This window comes from Dendrobates tinctorius, unplaced genomic scaffold (genome assembly GCF_039654945.1).
Source record: "Dendrobates tinctorius isolate UK_male_01 unplaced genomic scaffold, ASM3965494v1 ptg000048l, whole genome shotgun sequence".
In the NCBI taxonomy this organism is placed as follows: domain Eukaryota; kingdom Metazoa; phylum Chordata; class Amphibia; order Anura; family Dendrobatidae; genus Dendrobates; species Dendrobates tinctorius.
In genome coordinates this window covers 7,030,001-7,045,275 of record NW_027361716.1, presented here as the reverse complement: position 1 = coordinate 7,045,275, position 15,275 = coordinate 7,030,001, and the positions used below count along the sequence as shown (strand labels likewise).

The window sequence follows — 15,275 nt, the reverse complement described above, 5'->3', positions numbered from 1 at the left end:
GGAAATGATTATGTTCAGTCTTCTCAGCATTTTTGGATTATTTTTAAGTATGTTTTTGGAGCTGACTGACTCCAAATCCACATTATGAAGAGGGAAAAGCTTTAAACTGTGAATGGTTCCCATTGATGATGACTTTAAATCAGATTTTTGCATTTTACTGAGACCTTGTATTTTCTTTTCATTTTCTGAGATGTCTTCCAGAGGGTTGATCACTGAGCTTGATCATGGTGCTATTAGAAAACATGTGTGAAACTCATAACAGCTTGACGTCCGAGTAGTCGTGGCCGAGTGGATAAGGCGATGGACTAGAAATCTCACCGCGCAGGTTCAAATCCTGCCGACTACGTCTATGATTCAAAAACTTTTTTACCTTTTATCTTTGTTGTTCTATTTGCATGTTTACTAGTCTATTCCCCATGACAGTGATCTGTGATGGAGCGAGTTTCTAGGACCAAACTGACTTTATCTTTGACTGTTCTTTAGATAATCTTTTCTGGAGCAACATTACATTTGCGACTTGCCGCTAATCAAAAGAAGCACCATGGGTGCCATCAGGTAAGAGGTTTTTCTCTTGATCTTGTCCAGCAGCCACAGACCGCTGTCCTGGCTAATGGACTGGGACATGCACTTTGATTTGCACAAACCTTAAATTATCTCTCAGATGAAGCCTTTTACCATGCAATGCTAATCTTTATCAACTACTGGATGAACAGTTTTCTAACAGTATAAGTTTTGCAATTTATTTTTTTCATACTTTTTCCAAGTAACAGATACAGCAATCTTTTTACTAGCCACTTTTCATCAACATTTCAAACTGTCCTAGCTGTGATATCATGGAAATGTTGGTAAATTTGTGGAATGAAAGGTTATAAGATATCAATTTACCATTGTGTATGATTGCAGATTTGCACTGCCCCTTTGGAGCCTGTTTTCGCCATCGTTCACGATTTCATATGCTTTATTCAGCACAACAAGCCGCAGCCATGACTGTGTAATGGTAGGTTCCATGGTGTAATGGTTAGCACTCTGGACTTTGAATTCTGTTATCTGAATTCAAATCTCATTGGAACCTGGGCACACATTTCAATTTTTCCATCTGCACTCAGATCGACGATGCCCAATGTTTATGATGAAACAAGCAATTTAAAATACACATAATAAAAGACAAAAAAGGTTTGAAGGATTCATGGAATACCATGGTCAAAGCTGTCAATCAAGTAGGATTAGCAAAAATTAAAATTGTCTATGTCATACCAAGCAATCTCATACTCTGTGACTTGAGTCAATATTCACATAACACTCTTTCCAAGTGGATGAATCTGACAACGATTTGAAGCCAAAATGGCTTCAGGAAGTGTTTTTGATTTTTCTCTAAGCCATCTTTTCTTGTGTTTTCCAGAATTTCCTAAAGTGCCTTATAAACATTTTTGGTGGTGTTTTTCTAAAAATTCTTTTTGGCGTCTTTTGAATGTGTTTTGTGGCTTTTTTTGTAGCACACAAAAGTCAATCAGGACCCTTTATAGGGTCTTTCGAACCTTACCGTTGACTTGTATTATAGGTATGGAGCTGTTCAAAGTGAAAAACAGGTGAAGATTGATATGGTAATTTCAGTTAACCGCTGGACATTTTTGGAAACTTGAGATGGTTAATAGACGCTCCAAAGCCTGATCAAATGAACATCATGTCTTTTTTACTTGGAAATGATTATGTTCAGTCTTCTCAGCATTTTTGGATTATTTTTCAGGATGTTTTTGGAGCTGACTGACTCCAAATCCACATTATGAAGAGGGAAAAGCTTTAAACTGTGAATGGCTCCCATTGATGATGACTTTAAATCAGATTTTTGCATTTTACTGAGACCTTGTATTTTCTTTTCATTTTCTGAGATGTCTTCCAGAGGGTTGATCACTGAGCTTGATCATGGTGCTATTAGAAAACAAGTGTGAAACTCATAACAGCTTGACGTCCGAGTAGTCGTGGCCGAGTGGATAAGGCGATGGACTAGAAATCCATTGGTGTCTCACCGCGCATGTTCAAATCCTGACGACTACGTCTATGATTCAAAAACTTTTTGACCTTTTATCTTTGTTGTTCTATTTGCATGTTTACTAGTCTATTCCCCATGACAGTGATCTGTGATGGAGCGAGTTTCTAGGACCAAACTGACTTTATCTTTGACTGTTCTTTAGATAATCTTTTCTGGAGCAACATTACATGTGCGACTTGCCGCTAATCAAAAGAAGCACCGTGGGTGCCATCAGGTAAGAGGTTTTTCTCTTGATCTTGTCCAGCAGCCACAGACCGCTGTCCTGGCTAATGGACTGGGACATGCACTTTGATTTGCACAAACCTTAAATTATCTCTCAGATGAAGCCTTTTACCATGCAATGCTAATCTTTATCAACTACTGGATGAACAGTTTTCTAACAGTATAAGTTTTGCAATTTATTTTTTTCATACTTTTTCCAAGTAACAGATACAGCAATCTTTTTACTAGCCACTTTTCATCAACATTTCAAACTGTCCTAGCTGTGATGTCATGGAAATGTTGGTAAATTTGTGGAATGAAAGGTTATAAGATATCAATTTACCATTGTGTATGATTGCAGATTTGCACTGCAGCTTTGGAGCCTGTTTTCGCCATCGTTCACGATTTCATATGCTTTATTCAGCACAACAAGCCGCAGCCATGACTGTGTAATGGTTGGTTCCATGGTGTAATGGTTAGCACTCTGGACTTTGAATCCTGTTATCTGAATTCAAATCTCAGTGGAACCTGGGCACACATTTCAATTTTTCCATCTGCACTCAGATCGACGATGCCCAATGTTTATGATGAAACAAGCAATTTAAAATACACATAATAAAAGACAAAAAAGGGTTCAAGGATTCATGGAATACCATGGTCAAAGCTGTCAATCAAGTAGGATTAGCAAAAATTAAAATTGTCTATGTCATACCAAGCAATCTCATACTCTGTGACTTGAGTCAATATTCACATAACACTCTTTCCAAGTGGGTGAATCTGACAAGGAATTGAAGCCAAAATGGCTTCAGGAAGTGTTTTTGATTTTTCTCTAAGCCATCTTTTCTTGTGTTTTCCAGAATTTCCTAAAGTGCCTTATAAACATTTTTGGTGGTGTTTTTCTAAAAATTCTTTTCGGCGTCTTTTGAATGTGTTTTGTGGCTTTTTTTGTAGCACACAAAAGTCAATCAGGACCCTTTATAGGGTCTTTCGAACCTTACCGTTGACTTGTATTATAGGTATGGAGCTGTTCAAAGTGAAAAACAGCTGAAGATTGATATGGTAATTTCAGTTAACCGCTGGACATTTTTGGAAACTTGAGATGATTAATAGACGCTCCAAAACCTGATCAAATGAACATCAAGTCTTTTTTACTTGGAAATGATTATGTTCAGTCTTCTCAGCATTTTTGGATTATTTTTAAAGATGTTTTTGGAGCTGACTGACTACAAATCCACATTATGAAGAGGGAAAAGCTTTAAACTGTGAATGGTTCCCATTGATGATGACTTTAAATCAGATTTTTGCATTTTACTGAGACCTTGTATTTTCTTTTCATTTTCTGAGATGTCTTCCAGAGGGTTGATCACTGAGCTTGATCATGGTGCTATTAGAAAACATGTGTGAAACTCATAACAGCTTGACGTCCGAGTAGTCGTGGCCGAGTGTTTCAAAAACTTTTTGACCTTTTATCTTTGTTGTTCAATTTGCATGTTTACTAGTCTATTCCCCATGACAGTGATCTGTGATGGAGCGAGTTTCTAGGACCAAACTGACTTTATCTTTGACTGTTCTTTAGATAATCTATTCTGGAGCAACATTACATGTGCGACTTGCCGCTAATCAAAAGAAGCACCTTGGGTGCCATCAGGTAAGAGGTTTTTCTCTTGATCTTGTCCAGCAGCCACAGACCGCTGTCCTGGCTAATGGACTGGGACATGCACTTTGATTTGCACAAACCTTAAATTATCTCTCAGATGAAGCCTTTTACCATGCAATGCTAATATTTATCAAATACTGGATGAACAGTTTTCTAACAGCATAAGTTTTGCAATTTATTTTTTTCACACTTTTTCCAAGTAACAGATACAGCAATCTTTTTACTAGCCACTTTTCATCAGCATTTCAAACTGTCCTAGCTGTGATATCGTGGAAATGTTGGTAAATTTGTGGAATGAAAGGTTATAAGATATCAATTTACCATTGTGTATGATTGCAGATTTGCACTGCAGCTTTGGAGCCTGTTTTCGCCATCGTTCACGATTTCATATGCTTTATTCAGCACAACAAGCCGCAGCCATGACTGTGTAATGGTTGGTTCCATGGTGTAATGGTTAGCTCTCTGGACTTTGAATCCTGTTATCTGAATTCAAATCTCAGTAGAAACTGGGCACACATTTCGATTTTTCCATCTGCACTCAGATCGACGATGCCCAATGTTTATGATGAAACAAGCAATTTAAAATCCACATAATAAAAGACAAAAAAAGAGTTCAAGGATTCATGGAATACCATCGTCAAAGCAGTAGGATTAGGATCAAGTAGGATTAGCAAAAATTAAAATTGTCTATGTCATACCAAACAATCTCATACTCTGTGAATAGAGTCAATATTCACATAACACTCTTTCCAAGTGGGTTAGTCTGACAAGGATTTGAAGCCAAAATGGCTGCAGGAAGTGTTTTCGATTTTTCTCTAAGCCATCTTTTCTTGTGTTTTCCAGAATTTCCTAAAGTGCCTTATAAACATTTTTGGTGGTGTTTTTTTTAAATTCTTTTTGGCATCTTTTGAATGTGTTTTGTGGCTTTTTTTGTAGCACACAAAAGTCAATCAGGACCCTTTATAGGGTCTTTCGAACCTTACCCTTGACTTGTATTATAGGTATGGAGCTGTTCAAAGTGAAAAACAGCTGAAGATTGAGATGGTAATTTCAGTTAACTGCTGGACATTTTTTGGAAACTTCAGATGGTTAATAGACGCTCCATAGCCTGATCAAATGAACATCAAGTCTTTTTTACTTGGAAATGATTATGTTCAGTCTTCTCAGCATTTTCGGATTATTTTTAAGGATGTTTTTGGAGCTGACTGACTCCAAATCCACATTATGAAGAGGGAAAAGCTTTAAACTGTGAATGGTTCCCATTGATGATGACTTTAAATCAGATTTTTGTATTTTACTGAGACCTTGTATTTTCTTTTCATTTTCTGAGATGTCTTCCAGAGGGTTGATCACTGAGCGTGATCATGGTGCAATAACTTGGTGCAATAGTTTTCTAATAAGAAAACATGTGTGAAGCTCATAACAGCTTGACATCCGAGTAGTCGTGGCCGAGTGGTTAAGGCGATGGGCTAGAAATCCATTGGGGTCTCCCCGCGCAGGTGCAAATCCTGCCGACTACGTCTATGTTTAAAATAACTTTTTGACCTTTTATCTTTGTTGTTCAATTTGCATGTTTACTAGTCTATTCCCCATGACAGTGATCTGTGATGGAGCGAGTTTCTAGGACCAAACTGACTTTATCTTTGACTGTTCTTTAGATAATCTATTCTGGAGCAACATTACATGTGCGACTTGCTGCTAATCAAAAGAAGCACCGTGGGTGCCATCAGGTAAGAAGTTTTTCTCTCGATCTTGTCCAGCAGCCACAGACCGCTGTCCTGGCTAATGGACTGGGACATGCACTTTGATTTGCGCAAACCTTAAATTATCTCTCAGATGAAGCCTTTTACCATGCAATGCTAATCTTTATCGACTACTGGATGAACAGTTTTCTAACAGTATAAGTTTTGCAATTTATTTTTTTCACACTTTTTCCAAGTAACAGATACAGCAATCTTTTTACTAGCCACTTTTCATCAACATTTCAAACTGCGCTAGCTGTGATATCGTGGAAATGTTGGTAAATTTGTGGAATGAAAGTTTATAAGATATCAATTTACCATTGTGTATGATTGCAGATTTGCACTGCAGCTTTGGAGCCTGTTTTCGCCATCGTTCACGATTTCATATGCTTTATTCAGCAAAACAAGCCGCAGCCATGACTGTGTCATTGTTGGTTCCCTGGTGTAATGGTTAGCACTCTAGACTTTGAATCCAGTGATCTGAGTTCAAATCTCAGTAGAACCTGGGCACACATTTTGATTTTTCCATCTGCACTCAGATCGACGATGCCCAATGTTTATGATGAAACAAGCAATTTAAAATACACATAATAAAAGACAAAAAAAGAGTTCAAGGATTCATGTAATACCATGGTCAAAGGTGTCAATCAAGTAGGATTAGCAAAAATTAAAATTGTCTATGTCACTCATTGTCTATGTCATACCAAGCAATATCATACTCTGTGACTTGAGTCAATATTCACATAACACTCTTTCCAAGTGGGTGAATCTGACAAGGATTTGAAGCCAAAATGGCTTCAGGAAGTGTTTTTGATTTTTCTCTAAGCCATCTTTTCTTGTGTTTTCCAGAATTTCCTAAAGTGCCTTATAAACATTTTTGGTGGTGTTTTTCTAAAAATTCTTTTCGGCGTCTTTTGTGGCTTTTTTTGTAGCACTCAAAAGTCAATCAGGACCCTTTATAGGGTCTTTCGAACCTTACCGTTGACTTGTAGTTTAGGTATGGAGCTGTTCAAAGTGAAAAACAGCTGAAGATTGATATGGTAATTTCAGTTAACCGCTGGACATTTTTGGAAACTTGACATGGTTAATAGACGCTCCAAAGCCTGATCAAATGAACATCAAGTCTTTTTTACTTGGAAATTATTATGTTCAGTCTTCTCAGCATTTTCGGATTATTTTTAAGGATGTTTTTGGAGCTGACTGACTCCAAAACCACATTATGAAAGGGAAAAGCTTTAAACTGTGAATGGTTCCCATTGATGATGACTTTAAATCAGATTTTTGCATTTTACTGAGACCTTGTATTTTCTTTTCATTTTCTGAGATGTCTTCCAGAGGGTTGATCACTGAGCTTGGCCATGGTGCTATTAGAAAACGTGTGTGAAACTCTTAACAGCTTGATGTCCGAGTAGTCGTGGCCGAGTGGTTAAGGCGATGGGCAAGAAATCCATTGGGGTCTCCCCGCGCAGGTGCAAATCCTGCCGACTACGTCAATGTTTCCAAAACTTTTTGACCTTTTATCTTTGTTGTTCAATTTGCATGTTTACTAGTCTATTCCCCATGACAGTGATCTGTGATGGAGCGAGTTTCTAGGACCAAACTGACTTTATCTTTGACTGTTCTTTAGATAATCTATTCTGGAGCAACATTACATGTGCGACTTGCCGCTAATCAAAAGAAGCACCGTGGGTGCCATCAGGTAAGAGGTTTTTCTCTTGATCTTGTCCAGCAGCCACAGACCGCTGTCCTGGCTAATGGACTGGGACATGCACTTTGATTTGCACAAACCTTAAATTATCTCTCGAAGCCTTTTACCATGCAATGCTAATCTTTATCAACTACTGGATGAACAGTTTTCTAACAGTATAAGTTTTGCAATTTATTTTTTTCACACTTTTTCCAAGTAACAGATACAGCAATCTTTTTACTAGCCACTTTTCATCAACATTTCAAACTGTCCTAGCTGTGATATCGTGGAAATGTTGGTAAATTTGTGGAATGAAAGGCTATAAGATATCAATTTACCATTGTGTATGATTGCAGATTTGCACTGCAGCTTTGGAGCCTGTTTTCGCCATCGTTCACGATTTCATATGCTTTATTCTGCACAACAAGCCGCAGCCATGACTGTGTAATGGTTAGCACTCTGGACTTTGAATCCTGTGATCTGAGTTCAAATCTCAGTGGAACCTGGGCACACATTTCGATTTTTCCATCTGCACTCAGATCGACGATGCCCAATGTTTATGATGAAACAAGCAATTTAAAATCCACATAATAAAAGACAAAAAAAGAGTTCAAGGATTCATGGAATACCATGGTCAAAGCTGTCAATCAAGTAGGATTAGCAAAAATTAAAATTGTTTATGTCACTCATTGTCAATGTCATACCAAGCAATCTCATTATTCACATAACACTCTTTCCAAGTGGGTGAATCTGACAAGGATTTGAAGCCAAAATGGCTTCAGGAAGTGTTTTTGATTTTTCTCTAAGCCATCTTTTCTTGTGTTTTCCAGAATTTCCTAAAGTGCCTTATAAACATTTTTGGTGGTGTTTTTCTAAAAATTCTTTTCGGCATCTTTTGAATGTGTTTTGTGGCTTTTTTTGTAGCACACAAAAGTCAATCAGGACCCTTTATAGGGTCTTTCGAACCTTACCGTTGACTTGTATTATAGGTATGGAGCTGTTCAAAGTGAAAAACAGCTGAAGATTGATATGGTAATTTCAGTTAACCGCTGGACATTTTTGGAAACTTGAGATGGTTAATAGATGCTCCAAAGCCTGATCAAATGTACATCAAGTCTTTTTTACTTGGAAATGATTATGTTCAGTCTTCTCAGCATTTTTGGATTATTTTTAAAGATGTTTTTGGAGCTGACTGACTCCAAATCCACATTATGAAGAGGGAAAAGCTTTAAACTGTGAATGGTTCCCATTGATGATGACTTTAAATCAGATTTTTGCATTTTACTGAGACCTTGTATTTTCTTTTCATTTTCTGAGATGTCTTCCAGAGGGTTGATCACTGAGCTTGATCATGGTGCTATTAGAAAACATGTGTGAAACTCATAACAGCTTGACGTCCGAGTAGTCGTGGCTGAGTGGTTAAGGCGATGGACTAGAAATCCATTGGGGTCTCCCCGCGCAGGTTCAAATCCTGCCGACTACGTCTAGGTTTCAATAACTTTTTGACCTTTTATCTTTGTTGTTCAATTTGCATGTTTACTAGTCTATTCCCCATGACAGTGATCTGTGATGGAGCGAGTTTCTAGGACCAAACTGACTTTATCTTTGACTGTTCTTTAGATAATCTATTCTGGAGCAACATTACATGTGCGACTTGCCGCTAATCAAAAGAAGCACCGTGGGTGCCATCAGGTAAGAGGTTTTTCTCTTGATCTTGTCCAGCAGCCACAGACCGCTGTCCTGGCTAATGGACTGGGACATGCACTTTGATTTGCACAAACCTTAAATTATCTCTCAGATGAAGCCTTTTACCATGCAATGCTAATCTCTATCAACTACTGGATGAACAGTTTTCTAACAGTATAAGTTTTGCAATTTATTTTTTTCACACTTTTTCCAAGTAACAGATACAGCAATCTTTTTACTAGCCACTTTTCATCAACATTTCAAACTGTCCTAGCTGTGATATCGTGGAAATGTTGGTAAATTTGTGGAATGAAAGGTTATAAGATATCAATTTACCATTGTGTATGATTGCAGATTTGCACTGCAGCTTTGGAGCCTGTTTTCGCCATCGTTCACGATTTCATATGCTTTATTCAGCACAACAAGCCGCAGCCAAGAATGTGAAATGGTTGGTTCCATGGTGGAATGGTTAGCACTCTGGACTTTGAATCCAGTTATCTGAGTTGAAATCTCAGTAGAACCTGAGCACGCATTTTGATTTTTCCATCTGCACTCAGATCGACGATGCCCAATGTTTATGATGAAACAAGCAATTTAAAATACACATAATAAAAGACAAAAAAAGAGTTCAAGGATTCATGGAATACCATGGTCAAAGCTGTCAATCAAGTAGGATTAGCAAAAATTAAAATTGTTTATGTCACTCATTGTCAATGTCATACCAAGCAATCTCATTATTCACATAACACTCTTTCCAAGTGGGTGAATCTGACAAGGATTTGAAGCCAAAATGGCTTCAGGAAGTGTTTTTGATTTTTCTCTAAGCCATCTTTTCTTGTGTTTTCCAGAATTTCCTAAAGTGCCTTATAAACATTTTTGGTGGTGTTTTTCTAAAAATTCTTTTCGGCGTCTTTTGAATGTGTTTTGTGGCTTTTTTTGTAGCACTCAAAAGTCAATCAGGACCCTTTATAGGGTCTTTCGAACCTTACCGTTGACTTGTAGTATAGGTATGGAGCTGTTCAAAGTGAAAAACAGCTGAAGATTGATATGGTAATTTCAGTTAACCGCTGGACATTTTTGGAAACTTGACATGGTTAATAGACGCTCCAAAGCCTGATCAAATGAACATCAAGTCTTTTTTACTTGGAAATTATTATGTTCAGTCTTCTCAGCATTTTCGGATTATTTTTAAGGATGTTTTTGGAGCTGACTGACTCCAAATCCACATTATGAAAGGGAAAAGCTTTAAACTGTGAATGGTTCCCATTGATGATGACTTTAAATCAGATTTTTGCATTTTACTGAGACCTTGTATTTTCTTTTCATTTTCTGAGATGTCTTCCAGAGGGTTGATCACTGAGCTTGATCATGGTGCTATTAGAAAACGTGTGTGAAACTCATAACAGCTTGAAGGCCGAGTAGTCGTGGCCGAGTGGTTAAGGCGATGGGCAAGAAATCCATTGGGGCTCCCCGCGCAGGTGCAAATCCTGCCGACTACGTCAATGTTTCAATAACTTTTTGACCTTTTATCTTTGTTGTTCAATTTGCATGTTTACTAGTCTATTCCCCATGACAGTGATCTGTGATGGAGCGAGTTTCCAGGACCAAACTGACTTTATCTTTGACTGTTCTTTAGATAATCTATTCTGGAGCAACATTACATGTGCGACTTGCCGCTAATGAAAAGAAGCACCGTGGGTGCCATCAGGTAAGAGGTTTTTCTCTTGATCTTGTCCAGCAGCCACAGACCGCTCTCCTGGCTAATGGACTGGGACATGCACTTTGATTTGCACAAACCTTAAATTATCTCTCAGATGAAGCCTTTTACCATGCAATGCTAATCTTTATCGACTACTGGATGAACAGTTTTCTAACAGTATAAGTTTTGCAATTTATTGTTTTCACACTTTTTCCAAGTAACAGATACAGAAATCTTTTTACTAGCCACTTTTCATCAACATTTCAAAATGCGCTAGCTGAGATATCGTGGAAATGTTGGTAAATTTGTGGAATGAAAGGTTATAAGATATCAATTTACCATTGTGTATGAATGCAGATTTGCACTGCAGCTTTGGAGCCTGTTTTCGCCATCGTTCACGATTTCATATGCTTTATTCAGCACAACAAGCCGCAGCCATGTCTGAGGCATGGTTGGTTCCATGGTGTAATGGTTAGCACTCTGGACTTTGAATCCAGTGATCCGAGTTCAAATCTCAGTGGAACCTGGGCACACATTTCGATTTTTCCATCTGCACTCAGATCGACGATGCCCAATGTTTATGATGAAACAAGCAATTTAAAATACACATAATAAAAGACAAAAAAAGAGTTCAAGGATCCATGGAATACCATGGTCAAAGCAGTCAATCAAGTAGTATTAGCAAAAATTAAAATTGTCTATATCACTCATTGTCTATGTCTTACCAAGCAATCTCATACACTGTGACTTGAGTCAATATTCACATAACACTCTTTCCAAGTGGGTGAATCTGACAAGGATTTGAAGCCAAAATGGCTTCAGGAAGTGTTTTTGATTTTTCTCTAAGCCATCTTTTCTTGTGTTTTTCAGAATTTCCTAAAGTGCCTTATAAACATTTTTGGTGGTGTTTTTCTAAAAATTCTTTTCGGCGTCTTTTGAATGTGTTTTGTGGCTTTTTTGTAGCACACAAAAGTCATTCAGGACCCTTTATAGGGTCTTTCGAACCTTACCGTTGACTTGTAGTATAGGTATGGAGCTGTTCAAAGTGAAAAACAGCTGAAGATTGATATGGTAATTTCAGTTAACCGCTGGACATTTTAGGAAACTTGACATGGTTAATAGACGCTCCAAAGCCTGATCAAATGAACATCAAGTCTTTTTTACTTGGAAATGATTATGTTCAGTCTTCTCAGCATTTTCGGATTATTTTTAAGGATGTTTTTGGAGCTGACTGACTCCAAATCCACATTATGAAAAGGGAAAAGCTTTAAACTGTGAATGGTTCCAATTGATGATGACTTTAAATCAGATTTTTGCATTTTACTGAGACCTTGTATTTTCTTTTCATTTTCTGAGATGTCTTCCAGAGGGTTGATCACTGAGCTTGATCATGGTGCTATTAGAAAACGTGTGTGAAACTCATAACAGCTTGAAGGCCGAGTAGTCGTGGCCGAGTGGTTAAGGCGATGGGCAAGAAATCCATTGGGGTTTCCCCGCGCAGGTGCAAATCCTGCCGACTATGTCTATGTTTCAATAACTTTTTGACCTTTTATCTTTGTTGTTCAATTTGCATGTTTACTAGTCTATTCCCCATGACAGTGATCTGTGATGGAGCGAGTTTCCAGGACCAAACTGACTTTATCTTTGACTGTTCTTTAGATAATCTATTCTGGAGCAACATTACATGTGCGACTTGCCGCTAATGAAAAGAAGCACCGTGGGTGCCATCAGGTAAGAGGTTTTTCTCTTGATCTTGTCCAGCAGCCACAGACCGCTCTCCTGGCTAATGGACTGGGACATGCACTTTGATTTGCACAAACCTTAAATTATCTCTCAGATGAAGCCTTTTACCATGCAATGCTAATCTTTATCGACTACTGGATGAACAGTTTTCTAACAGTATAAGTTTTGCAATTTATTGTTTTCACACTTTTTCCAAGTAACAGATACAGCAATCTTTTTACTAGCCACTTTTCATCAACATTTCAAAATGCGCTAGCTGAGATATCGTGGAAATGTTGGTAAATTTGTGGAATGAAAGGTTATAAGATATCAATTTACCATTGTGTATGAATGCAGATTTGCACTGCAGCTTTGGAGCCTGTTTTTGCCATCGTTCACGATTTCATATGCTTTATTCAGCACAACAAGCCGCAGCCATGTCTGAGGCATGGTTGGTTCCATGGTGTAATGGTTAGCACTCTGGACTTTGAATCCAGTGATCCGAGTTCAAATCTCAGTGGAACCTGGGCACTCATTTTGATTTTTCCATCTGCACTCAGATCGACGATGCCCAATGTTTATGATGAAACAAGCAATTTAAAATCCACATAATAAAAGACAAAAAAAGAGTTCAAGGATTCATGGAATACCATGGTCAAAGCTGTCAATCAAGTAGGATTAGCAAAAATTAAAATTGTCTATATCACTCATTGTCTATGTCATACCAAGCAATCTCATACTCTGTGACTTGAGTCAATATTCACATAACACTCTTTCCAAGTGGGTGAATCTGACAAGGATTTGAAGCCAAAATGGCTTCAGGAAGTGTTTTTGATTTTTCTCTAAGCCATCTTTTCTTGTGTTTTCCAGAATTTCCTAAAGTGCCTTATAAACATTTTTGGTGGTGTTTTTCTAAAAATTCTTTTCGGCGTCTTTTTAATGTGTTTTGTGGCTTTTTTTGTAGCACACAAAAGTCAATCAGGACCCTTTATAGGGTCTTTCGAACCTTACCGTTGACTTGTAGTATAGGTATGGAGCTGTTCAAAGTGAAAAACATCTGAAGATTGATATGGTAATTTCAGTTAACCGCTGGACATTTTTGGAAACTTGACATGGTTAATATACGCTCCAAAGCCTGATCAAATGAACACCAAGTCTTTTTTACTTGGAAATGATTATTTTCAGTCTTCTCAGCATTTTCGGATTATTTTTAAGGATGTTTTTGGAGCTGACTGACTCCAAATCCACATTATGAAGAGGGAAAAGCTTTAAACTGTGAATGGTTCCCATTGATGATGACTTTAAATCAGATTTTTGCATTTTACTGAGACCTTGTATTTTCTTTTCATTTTCTGAGATGTCTTCCAGAGGGTTGATCACTGAGCTTGATCATGGTGCTATTAGAAAACGTGTGTGAAACTCATAACAGCTTGACGTCTGAGTAGTCGTGGCGGAGTGGTTAAGGCGATGGACTAGATATCCATTGGGGTCTCCCCGCGCAGGTTCAAATCCTGCCGATTATGTCTATGTTTCTATATTTTTTTGACCTTTTATCTTTGTTGTTCAATTTGCATGTTTACTAGTCTATTCCCCATGACAGTGATCTGTGATGGAGCGAGTTTCCTCGACCAAACTGACTTTATCTTTGACTGTTCTTTAGATAATCTATTCTGTAGCAACATTACATGTGCTACTTGCCGCTAATCAAAAGAAGCACCGTGGGTGCCATCAGGTATGAGGATTTTCTCTTGATCTTGTCCAGCAGCCACAGACCGCTGTCCTGGCTAATGGACTGGGACATGCACTTTGATTTGCACAAACCTTAAATTATCTCTCAGATGAAGCCTTTTACCATGCAATGCTAATCTTTATCGACTACTGGATGAACAGTTTTCTAACAGTATAAGTTTTGCAATTTATTTTTTTCACACTTTTTCCAAGTAACAGATACAGCAATCTTTTCACTAGCCACTTTTCATCAACATTTCAAACTGCGCTAGCTGTGATATCGTGGAAATGTTGGTAAATTTGTGGAATGAAAGGTTATAAGATATCAATTTACCATTGTGTATGAATGCAGATTTGCACTGCAGCTTTGGAGCCTGTTTTCGCCATCGTTCACGATTTCATATGCTTTATTCAGCACAACAAGCCGCAGCCATGTCTGAGGCATGGTTGGTTCCATGATGTTATGGTTAGCACTCTTGACTTTGAATCCAGTGATCTGAGTTCAAATCTCAGTAGAACCTGGGCACACATTTCGATTTTTCCATCTGCACTCAGATCGACGATGCCCAATGTTTAAGATGAAACAAGCAATTTAAAATCCACATAATAAAAGACAAAAAAAAGTTCAAGGATTCATGGAATACCAAGGTCAAAGCAGTCAATCAAGTAGGATTAGCAAAAATTAAAATTGTCTATGTCACTCATTGTCTATGTCATACCAAGCAATCTCATACTCTGTGACTTGAGTCAATATTCACATAACACTCTTTCCAAGTGGGTGAATCTGACAAGGATTTGAAGCCAAAATGGCTTCAGGAAGTGTTTTTGATTTTTCTCTAAGACATCTTTTCTTGTGTTTTCCAGAATTTCCTAAAGTGCCTTATAAACATTTTTGGTGGTGTTTTTCTAAAAATTCTTTTCGGCGTCTTTTGAATGTGTTTTGTGGCTTTTCTTGTAGCACACAAAAGTCATTCAGGACCCTTTATAGGGTCTTTCGAACCTTACCGTTGACGTGTAGTATAGGTATGGAGCTGTTCAAAGTGAAAAACAGCTAAAGATTGATATGGTAATTTCAGTTCTAATTTCAGAGCTGACTGACTCCAAAT

General features: G+C 37.8%; 4 non-coding genes across 4 annotated transcripts; all 4 read left to right on the top strand.

The window, feature by feature from the left end:
• Positions 1-5,343: 5,343 nt before the first annotated feature.
• On the top strand, positions 5,344-5,425 carry TRNAS-AGA (transfer RNA serine (anticodon AGA)). Its single transcript has one exon. It is a non-coding gene; the product is annotated as a tRNA-Ser (tRNA).
• A 3,310-nt stretch (positions 5,426-8,735) lies between these two features.
• Positions 8,736-8,817, top strand: TRNAS-AGA (transfer RNA serine (anticodon AGA)). The gene has a single exon. It is a non-coding gene; the product is annotated as a tRNA-Ser (tRNA).
• Positions 8,818-11,173: 2,356 nt separating this feature from the next.
• On the top strand, positions 11,174-11,245 carry TRNAQ-UUG (transfer RNA glutamine (anticodon UUG)). Its single transcript has one exon. It is a non-coding gene; the product is annotated as a tRNA-Gln (tRNA).
• Positions 11,246-12,895: 1,650 nt separating this feature from the next.
• On the top strand, positions 12,896-12,967 carry TRNAQ-UUG (transfer RNA glutamine (anticodon UUG)). Its single transcript has one exon. It is a non-coding gene; the product is annotated as a tRNA-Gln (tRNA).
• The last annotated feature ends 2,308 nt before the right edge of the window (positions 12,968-15,275 follow it).